The sequence below is a fragment of the Giraffa tippelskirchi genome, chromosome 14, assembly GCF_054371585.1.
Source record: "Giraffa tippelskirchi isolate mGirTip1 chromosome 14, T2T-mGirTip1v1.2.pri, whole genome shotgun sequence".
Classification (NCBI taxonomy): Eukaryota; Metazoa; Chordata; class Mammalia; order Artiodactyla; family Giraffidae; genus Giraffa; species Giraffa tippelskirchi.
This window is the reverse complement of record NC_137288.1, coordinates 12,872,878-12,882,500: the sequence shown is the minus strand read 5'-3', so window position 1 is coordinate 12,882,500 and position 9,623 is coordinate 12,872,878. Positions and strand designations below refer to the sequence as shown.

The window sequence follows — 9,623 nt, the reverse complement described above, 5'->3', positions numbered from 1 at the left end:
CGCCACATCCCGGGGACACGCTCTCGAGCGAGGCGGCCCAGACCGTGCCCGCGCGCCGCCACCGGCTCGGGGACGAGGGCGGGCGCGACGGACTCCTCCTCGCCACGGCCGCGGGGCTGGGGAAGCCGGGGCCGACCGGGCGTCGCCCCCCGGCCCTTCTCCTCCTGCACTCACACCGCGGGGGCGGCCGCACGCACGCGGCGCACGCACGGTTCCCCCCCACGTGCCGGACACCCGGCGGGGCCCGGCGGGACCCTCCCCCGACTCGGCGGGGGGAGGCGCGGGCCGCGGTAGGCAACGAGCGGCACACGGCCCCACCGCGGGGCCGGCGCACCCATCCCCCCTCACAGAGGAGAGGTGGGGGGATTCTGCCCACGTGCTCTGGCAGTCGCCACGGCGGCTACACTGCGCACTCAGGAGGGGCAGCGGCCGGGGGCTCCGGTACCCCAGAGGCTCCCTCTCGGATCGCTAGAGAAGGCTTTCTCACCGAGGGCGCGCCGTCCCTCACCCCATCGTCTCTCCTTCGGGCCCACGGAGGCGCTCCACGAGCCGCCGATCCTCGACTGGGCGGGAGGGGTCTGCGGTACAGGTAAGCGGACGACCACACGGGAGCGTGTGCACGGTCGGGGCCGGAGCACGGCCCGTGCCTCCACGACGAGGCAGCACCTGCCCCCAACGGAAGAGGCGAGGGGAACAGGCACGCCTCTCTTCCCGTCTCGACCCCTCCCCCCAACGAGAGCCACTCGCGGGACACACACACACCCCACCGCGGTGGGGGACCCGAGGAGGACGCCGGGTTAAGGGAAACGACACCACCGCTCGGCCTCAGGCACCTGAGGGGGCGACCTGGAGCGCTCCAGGGGCACCACCGAGGGTCAAACGAGGCACGCTCACCCACCCACGCGGGGCGCGCGGCGCAGCGGCGGGCACAGCCCTCCCCACCGCGGGGAGGGCCGCTCGCGGGACACGCGCCGAGAAGGCGAAGCGAGAGCGTCCGCTGTGTCCGAAGACCGACGGCCTCACTGACGCCCCGTGGAGGGGGGGCGGGCAGGAGACCGAGAGTCAGGGCCGGAGGCCGCACCCACCCTCCCGCCTTCCTCACCCTCCCCGACGGGCAGGGGGAAAGGCAGGCGAGGGGCCCCGTGGACAGACCGAGAAGACCGCACACGTTCACCAGGAACGCCCGTCCCTCGTCCGGCACGGCTTAGGCCCGGCCCGGGAGAGCACGACCACACCACATCGATCCGTTGAGCCGAGGGGGAGGGGGGAAGGCACGGTGAGGGCAGTCGCCGGAGGGGCCCGCTTTAAGCCTCACCGGCCGCCTCCCCCCGCCACACCTCACCTCACCTCACCTCAGGCGACAGCCGCCGACGACCCCAGGAGGAGGAGCTGCCTGACACGGGGCACGGAGCCTACAGAGCGGGGGTCGTCCCGGCCACCACCGGGCGCCCGCAGCGGGGGTCACACAGGGTAGAAGACCCACGGCGCCTCGCCCCGCCGCCCTCGGGTCGCCCAGAGACCGGAGGTGGCGCCACGGGTCGGGTCTGCCAGACACGCCACGCGGGAGCCGACGCACAGGCCCAGGCCGGCGGCCCAAAGGCCCAGAGCCCCGCGTGCGTCCAGAGGCCCAAAGTCCTCGGCGGCAGACGCCGAGAGAGACCGTGTCGGCACTTACCTGGTGGCAGAAAAGGCCCATTTCGGGCGACAAAATGACAGCGCCCGACAGCGGGGCCCACCCACGACTGGCAGGGAGGGACCTTGGCACCTTGGCACCGCCACCTGTCCCCAGCACTACCCCAGAAACACCAGGCCCGGAGCTGTCGGGGGTCATCTGGTCGACTGGGGGGGGGGAGGGGGGCGAAGGGGGCGCCCGGTGGGCGAAGTGGGGGCGCAGACGCCAAGGGGGAGGGAGCTGGCCGGGGACGCCCTCCCCCTTCGCCCGCACGGGTAGGTGTACCCGTCCGTCCGTCCGAGTCTCCGAGCGGGGGTTTGGCTTCGAGTTGCCAAAGAGAAAAACGAAGAGAGACCCGCCGGCGAGGCGCCTCCCACGAGACGAGCGGGCCCCAACGAGGGACCACGCCCGGGGCCCCAGACCGTCCTGTCCGGGGCACCCAGGACGGCTCGAGCCGGTCCCTGACCTCCTGGCCGTGATTCAGGGAGTTGGGGAGGGGTGAGAAAGCAAACCCTCCGGGGGTGGCAAACCCTCCTGAAAGGGCGGGAAAGCAAAAACCTCCTGAAGGGAGACGCAAACCCTTCTGAAAAGGCGAACAGCAAACCCTTTTTGAGGGCGGGAGCCAACCCTCCTGGCAGAAGAAGGCAAACCCTCCTGAGGGCGAAAAGCAAACCCTCCTGAGGGAGGCCCGGTCAGGCCACCCCAGAGCCCGGCTCTGGAGCGCCGCCGCCGCCGCGACGGCCACCCTCCTCAGAAACCTAGAGAACCAATCTCCGGCGACAGCAGGACGTCCCTAGGCCTCGGCGCCACCGCCACTGTCGCTGCCAGCAGAGCCGGTCTCTGAGAGCTGTGCCCTCGGGCCCGGCGGCTGAGTCACAACCCTCCTGAAGGTCGCCGAAGCTCCAGAGGGGAGGGACACTATAAAAGCGGCCGCCAGGTGGCTCCTGACAACCGGCTCCAATGTCCCGAGGACGGGTCGCTGTCGCCGGCCGCCGAGGACGCCACAGCGCCGGCCGCCCAAACGCCCGAGCTCGGCTCGGAGCCGCCGCCTCCGAGAGACGCGACGCGACGCGACCCCGGCCGCAGAGGAAGGGAGAGGAGCTGGGAAATAGCTCCCCAGGAGGCTGCCACGAAGGAGACGCGCTCCCCCCCCCACCCACGCGATTCCAGGCTGGTGGGCGGACATTCCACGGAGACGCCGGCGGGCGGCGGGGCTCGGGGCGGGGACGGCCGAGAGAGGGGCACCAGTGACATCCCGGGCTCCCCCGGGCCCCCTCCCCCGAAGGAGGGAGGGAGGGAGAGAGAGAAGGGAGGGAGGCAGGGAGGGAGGGACCGACCGGCAAAGCGAAACCAGGCAAGCGCTGCTCGGAGAACAAAGCAGGACTTCTCGAAAGCAGACACAGACACAGACACGCAAGCCCAGGAGCAAGAAAGGAAAAGAAGGAGACACTCGGACCCCCAACAAGAGAAAACGAAAGTCAACCTGTGTCGAGACCGTGATCAAGTCCAACGACAACAAACACAAGCATGCGCCGGTGGGCGGGGAAAGTGCGCTTGAGGTCAGGAGAACATGGATTTCAAAATAACTGGCCACAAACACCGGAAAGGAAAGGCGGCCGGGCGGCCGGGCCGGGCGGTCGGGTCTGGGGTGGGGTGGCAGGGCTGCTGGGGGCGGGGGTCGGTGGCGGGGGGGGGGGTGGGGGTGGGGGGTGGGGGGTGGAGGAAACGGGAGCACCTAGAAAGAGGAGGAGACTGTCGGCCGTGCTGAGACACGGAGACATCACACGGCTGGGGACCCGTTCCTATCGTTTGCCCCGGGGTGTGAGAGAGACTTGGCCTCCCGTCTCCTGGGATTTCATCTCCCCAGCAACAACGGTCAGGCAAGCTGTCGGGTGTGTGTGTGCTGCGGGGGGTTGGGGGGTTGGGGGGCGGGGTGGGGAGAAAAAAGAAGACGCCTTTCAAGTGAAAGGAGGGAGCGTAAAGGTCACTGAACCCTCTGACAGCGGCCTTCCATTTTCCACACCAGTGACACGTTCTCCCAAGTCGCCCGGTTCCAGAAAACGCTTTTCGGAAACAGAATCCTCGGGGCCCGCGAACTCCTTAGGAATCCTCGGATGAGCTTCCGGGCCAGGCTATACCGTAGGCAGCGCGCTTCCCCTGAAGCCAAAGCCACGGGCTCCAGAGGGCCACGTCCAAGAAGCTGATCTGGTACGGAACCCGATGTCTTCTTCTCTAGGACACTTCTAGCAGCAGCAAGAGTGCCAGTTTGTGAGAATCGAAGGTGAAGCCGGCACGATGTAAACCCAGCGATGTGAGCGGTCAGAGGCCCATCTAGATTCGAACTCCAGTGCTGGAGGGAGGGGAGCAGTGGGGACAGGAGGGTGGCCTGCGAGTCCGCCGTCCTGTCCCCACTCCCCGTGTGAACATCCGCCCCGTGGAAGGTGTCGAGGAACCTCATGACCTGACCTACGGGGTGAACCGTCGCCAAAGACAAAGAATTCCTCCAGCCAGGCGTCGTCCGCAGCCACGAACCCCTTCCCTCCGTCGCCCGGCCTTTCAGAATGCCACGTGGAGCCCTCTCGAGACGTGTGGGGCTTGGAGGTATGGGCCCCCGAATTCTCCTCGCCCGGCCCTGCAAGAAACCATCCCGGGCCTGCCCCACATGAAGACTTCTCGGGCTTTTCGGTGGACCGGGCCTCCCAGGGTGCCCCTGCACCCGGCACCCTGCGACATCCCGAGAGATCCCACGGAGAAACGTCTCCGGCCACTCGCGCGGCATCTGCCTCGCTGGCGGGCGCCCCTTCCAACCTCCCCAGAGATACGTGAGCACGGACGCTTCTTCCCCATCTGGGTCCCCTCACAGGCTCTGTGAGTTCCTGCGGTTCCGCACGCCCTCGACTTGGCTGTGGTTCGGGGCTCTGTTCTGTTCTGTGTTTGCTCTCCGGCCCACGTGATCTCTCTGGCTAGGGCACCCAGGAAAAGCGAAAAGAAATCGAGTCCGTGTGAGTACTATTCAGGCATCAAGTGGGGATACCTACCAATGACCTCTAACGTGGATCCACCAAGATGGCGGCCGTGTGGGGTTCAGGAGGATCATTTTGCGTTTTCTGGGGGCGCTATTTGCTCTCAATGATTTCACGTGCCTTTTGGGCATGGCTCACGGAGATGGGACGTGAAGCAGCAGGGCAGCCACATCTGGCGTCTCGGCCTAGCTAGGGCGGCTCCACGAGTGACCTCTCGGAACCGGGGCTGAGACCGCCATCCCTCCCCGGGCCCCCCTCGGTGGCTGGGTGTGGGGGGGGGAGGGGGAGGTTTCGGAGGGGAGACGGGAGATCTGGGCTTGTGGTTGGGGGCGCGCGGGGCCACACGTGTCCTGTCATGATATTCCTGCAGCGCTCCAACGAGATAAATATTATTCTCTATTCTGCAGATGGCTATCTGTACCTGAATGGAAATGTATTAGACTCTTGAAATCCGAGCCTTGACGAGGGGTGCGCCCTGTACGTCTCGGGCTACAGGCAGCATACGGAAACTGAAGATATCAGGAATCACGTATAAAGGTTAAAGTCAAAGAAACGGACCTAGTTCAGGGGCAGACTTAGTCTTCCTCGCTGCAGCCTCAAGGTAAACGCTGGGGGTACCCAGTCTATTCTTGGGAAGATACAGTGTTTATTTTAACTGTTGCCAGCAACGCAGCTTCTCCTCTGCCGGAGGTGAAATTGAGATTTAGTTCTTGCAGCTAGTAGTTCTTTTTCAGAACATCTATCAGGAAGGATCCGAATAGCTTGTCATGTCCCTGAAAGTATACTAGAGAACATTTGGTTCAGTTCTCGTACCCAGAGACTGGGGAAATTAAGGTGGCACTAGAAATCGCACCTTTGGGTTATATAGTATCTTTGCTGGAAAACAGGCTGCTCTGAAACTCTAATTGTATCAAACAGTAGCAGGGATAAGAAGTGCATGATCCACAAGTTTCAGTAAAGCTGGCTCTCCCGCTCCTTAACATTATATACATTGTTAACAAAAGTTTAGAACTGGACACTTGATGGCAACAAAGAGGCATCCTGTTTGGCGTTTCTTCGGACTGCAGCCGGGAGAGGAGCAGAGCCGACTTGTTCAGTCCCCGGTCCCGCTACTCCTAGGCCTTTCCTCACACTTGATCTTGGATGCTCTGGGGGCAGGTTGTGTCTGCAACAAGCACTCGATGTGTCCGGAAGCACTGAATCCTCTGTTCATTGACTTTGTTCCCAGGACTGTCTCAGGAGGTGACGATGTTTTCCCATGGGGGAATCTGTGTCAGAGGCTTGCCAACCATACTTTCCACGTGGTTCATGAAAAGCTCGCCCGTCGCCGGTCACCTGTCAACTCACCATCCGTACGAGAGTCAGCACCAACACGCCCGGCAGAGCTGAGCGTCAAGAAGGGGTTGCGTGGAAAGAGATTTGTATGCTTGGTCCTGGTCCTGGTTATAGACAGAAAGTATCAAGGGGGAATAACTCCCAGAATAAGTAGGCTTGCCTGGAATGCGAAATAGTGAGAAGAGGCCTCGCGCTTGGAGGACGGGTCAGAGCTTTAGCCACGGGAGAGTGAAAAGGAAAGGCCCGGGAAAGGGCCGTGGGGCAGGGGACGGTCTGAGCCCAGCACCAGCGGTGAAGGACGAGGAGGCACCTTGAAAGAACGTGCTGTTCGGAGGTTTGTGGTAAGAGCACACCGGTGCTGCTAAAGATGAGGCTTGTGGAACCCAGATAGTAAGGAGGAGCCAGAAACAGGCCAGGAAGGATGAGAATCCCGTGTACTGAGGACCTGCACTTCACCAAGCCCACAGCAAAGGGTGCTGTCTAGATTCAAACCCAGTCACTTGCGCAAACGCCGCTCAGCCACCTCCTCATCTACAAGGCCGACAGATACTCGGTGCGTGAGGTGCGTGTACGTACAGTCTAGGTGGACGGCACTCACATATCAGGCAACCACACAGCTAATACATGCTTTGAAAGAACCAAGAGTGAGCTGATAGCTTTTTCTGGATCTGCCTATAAGCAAAGATACCGCTCGCTGCATACTGTGGATCTCGACTCCTGTCTCACGTCTCCATGAAGCCGTCAGAAAAGTACTGTTCGTGCTCCCTCTCAGGCCAGGAATGACACTTCAAGTGTAACGTGCTCACGAAGTCCTCAGAGATTCATGGATTTGAATCGAGAAATTCCACCTGGTCCTTTCGCTCCCGATCCACTCCTGCTCTCACCACTACTACCACACGGGTCAGACACGAGCGAGTTCCCCTGAATTAGCTTGCACACGTGGGGGTGGAGTTAGCTTTCGGCACACGGATATTTAGAAATTCCATGGCAGTAGGCCAGGTATTCACATTATGTATCGGATATTCGCCTAATTTGATAATAAGAGAGCCCGGGCCTCAGGCATAACTTCAGGCCGATTTTCCCTCCAACGGAAACAGCTCAGATGGGCTGGCAGCCCGAGAGAACGAGCAACTGCCACTAACAGACTGAGACACCTGTGGGCTCCCTCCATGGGGAGACCTTCTGCCAAGGCTTCTCCCTCAAGGGCCGTTACCCAGCCTGCGGGCATCAGCTGAGGAGAAGGGGAGGTGGGTGCCCCGGAAACCAGCCGCGCTCGAGTCAGTCTCCCAGGAGCTCTCGTTCCAGCTCTGGACGCTCACTCCCGGGCCCGGGTTCTCACTCCCGCTTTCAGATGGATCCCAGGCCCTTCTTCAGAGAAGTTCCTCCAGATGAGTCCCCAGCCACCAGTGGGCCTCATTCGACCTTGCGGGACCTCCCTCCCCTTCTGAAGCTAGGTTCCGTCTCTCTCTTCACAAAACTTTAAGTCCAAGATGGATTGTTAACAATGACTTGCCATTTCCTTTTGTTCTCACCATTATTCTGACTACTTGCATTTAATTCCGCTCACCTTCGGATTGCTTGTGACACTCCAGGCCACCGAAAAAAAGAGAGTTTCTGTTCTGGGCTCAAAGATCCTCAGGAGGCATTTGGGCCTCACTTTACCTCTGCTGGAGACAGGAAGGTGGCAGGTGACCGGGACCTGCCAAGAGCAGAGCAGAAGCTGTGCCCCTGAGCAGTGGTGCCTGGCTCTCTCTCATTGGTCGCAGAGGGTCTGCAAGATTCGAGGGGGTTCCTGACGGCCCCACCATGCTGGTGAGCCGTGTCGTCTCATCTCATCGGGAATCTGACCCCGCATCGGCAAGCGTAGCCATGTGCCCTCACCCTGAGTCTCTAAACCCTTCCCAGACCATCACTCGGCCCGCCTTCTCCTCTCAGGCAGAATGAACCTGGGCTTCTCTCCTGGGACAGGTCATTCTGTGTCATGGGATGTCCTCTTTACTCCTATTGCCGGCAACAGGAGTATTGATGTGCTGCTCATAGGTCAGAGACTCCTCATTCGTATTACCCAGAGGCTTTTCTTCAGTCAGTAAATTTTGTTCCTTTGAAGTCAAAGGGATTGCATTGCCTTTGAAGACTATCATTTCTGACCTAGTCGCAAACCGTCTCTTTTGAGGAACTTCCTTAGGGTTCCAGGGATTAAGACAGTTTGCTTCCATTGCAAAGGGCACAGATTCTTTCCTCGATTGCAGGATCTAGATCTCCCGTGCCTCACACTGTAGCCAAAAAGGTATATTTTAAATATAAGAGGGCCAAGCATAAACCTACTACTTTCCCTTTCCATTATTATGATAATAATCTAGTTCTCTTCAAGGCAACACAAATGTTTCTTACTAACTAGAAGGATCATGTCGCGGAAATTATAAAGAGAAAAACAGGGAATTACTTCATGGTATCTCACTACATCCGTCTCTGATCCAACGTACGAAAAATCAAGGAAGTCCACGTAAAGTATCATCTTTAAATAGAGCTCTCCACTTTGAGAGAATAGAACTAAACTCATTAAAACTAAGTTTTCCAGTATGTGGCTGCTTTGAAATCTTGCATCCAACCGACAATTCTGGAACCTATGATAATTCAGAATTGAGTAACCGATGACACAAACACTCTACTAGTCAGGGGGACGTTTTGGATCGCCTGAGTTCTAGGTTCTCAATGTTATCAAGCCAGACACAATCTTCACGGTTTTTCATAGATCCTGTAATATCTTTTTTAAAATTTCAACTTTTTTGAGGTACAATTGACATATAAAATTGCAAGAAATTGAAATATGACTGTGGTGATTTCACGTGTTTACGATGTGAAAGGATTCCTCATCCAGTTAATTCATATCACCTCACATATTTCACCTTCTTTTTTTTTTCTTCCCTCCATCTTTCCCACTTAGATTTTATCTTCATAAGATTTCATTTATACAAAACATGTCAAAAAGATTGCCGTGTTTTACATTAGATCCTCAGACTCTATTCATCTTATAGCTGAACATTTGTTCCCTTTTACCAACCTCTCCCCATAGCCCTAGTAACCACTTTTCTACTCTCTGTATGAGTTTTACTTTTTCCGGGAGGCACTGTCAGAGCCAGTCCTGAAATTTCCTCCAATTACAATTCTTCTCTCAGAGTCATCAGTCCATTTTGTGTTATCTTTCATGTTTTACAAAATTACTCCTAACCAGCAATGGAGCAGGTGTGGCAGGCAATGAGCCAAGAAGATTTACAGGGTGGCATCCACTTACTGTGGGAATTAACCATGGCATTGATCAGTCTATCAACCTAGAAAGAGATAACTGGACATTGCACAAAAATTTGCTTATTTCTTTGTAGAAGTTTGGCATTAAACTAAACCCTTAGTTTGGGATGGGATGGGGTGGGGTGGGGTGGGGTGGGGTGGGGTGGGGGGGTGGGGGGTGGAGGAAACGGGAGCACCTAGAAAGAGGAGGAGACTGTCGGCCGTGCTGAGACACGGAGACATCACACGGCTGGGGACCCGTTCCTATCGTTTGCCCCGGGGTGTGAGAGAGACTTGGCCTCCCGTCT

At 58.7% G+C, this 9,623-nt stretch overlaps 1 long non-coding RNA gene across 2 annotated transcripts in view; it reads left to right on the top strand.

Moving 5' to 3' along the window:
- The window catches only part of LOC145534297 (uncharacterized), a 31,326-nt gene extending 22,115 nt beyond the window's left edge, over positions 1-9,211 (top strand). For both annotated transcript variants that reach the window (XR_014074434.1, XR_014074435.1), the window contains exons 2-3: positions 5,103-5,296; positions 5,924-9,211. This is a non-coding gene — a long non-coding RNA (uncharacterized LOC145534297). The remainder of the gene's footprint in view (positions 1-5,102; positions 5,297-5,923) is intronic.
- Positions 9,212-9,623: the final 412 nt, after the last annotated feature.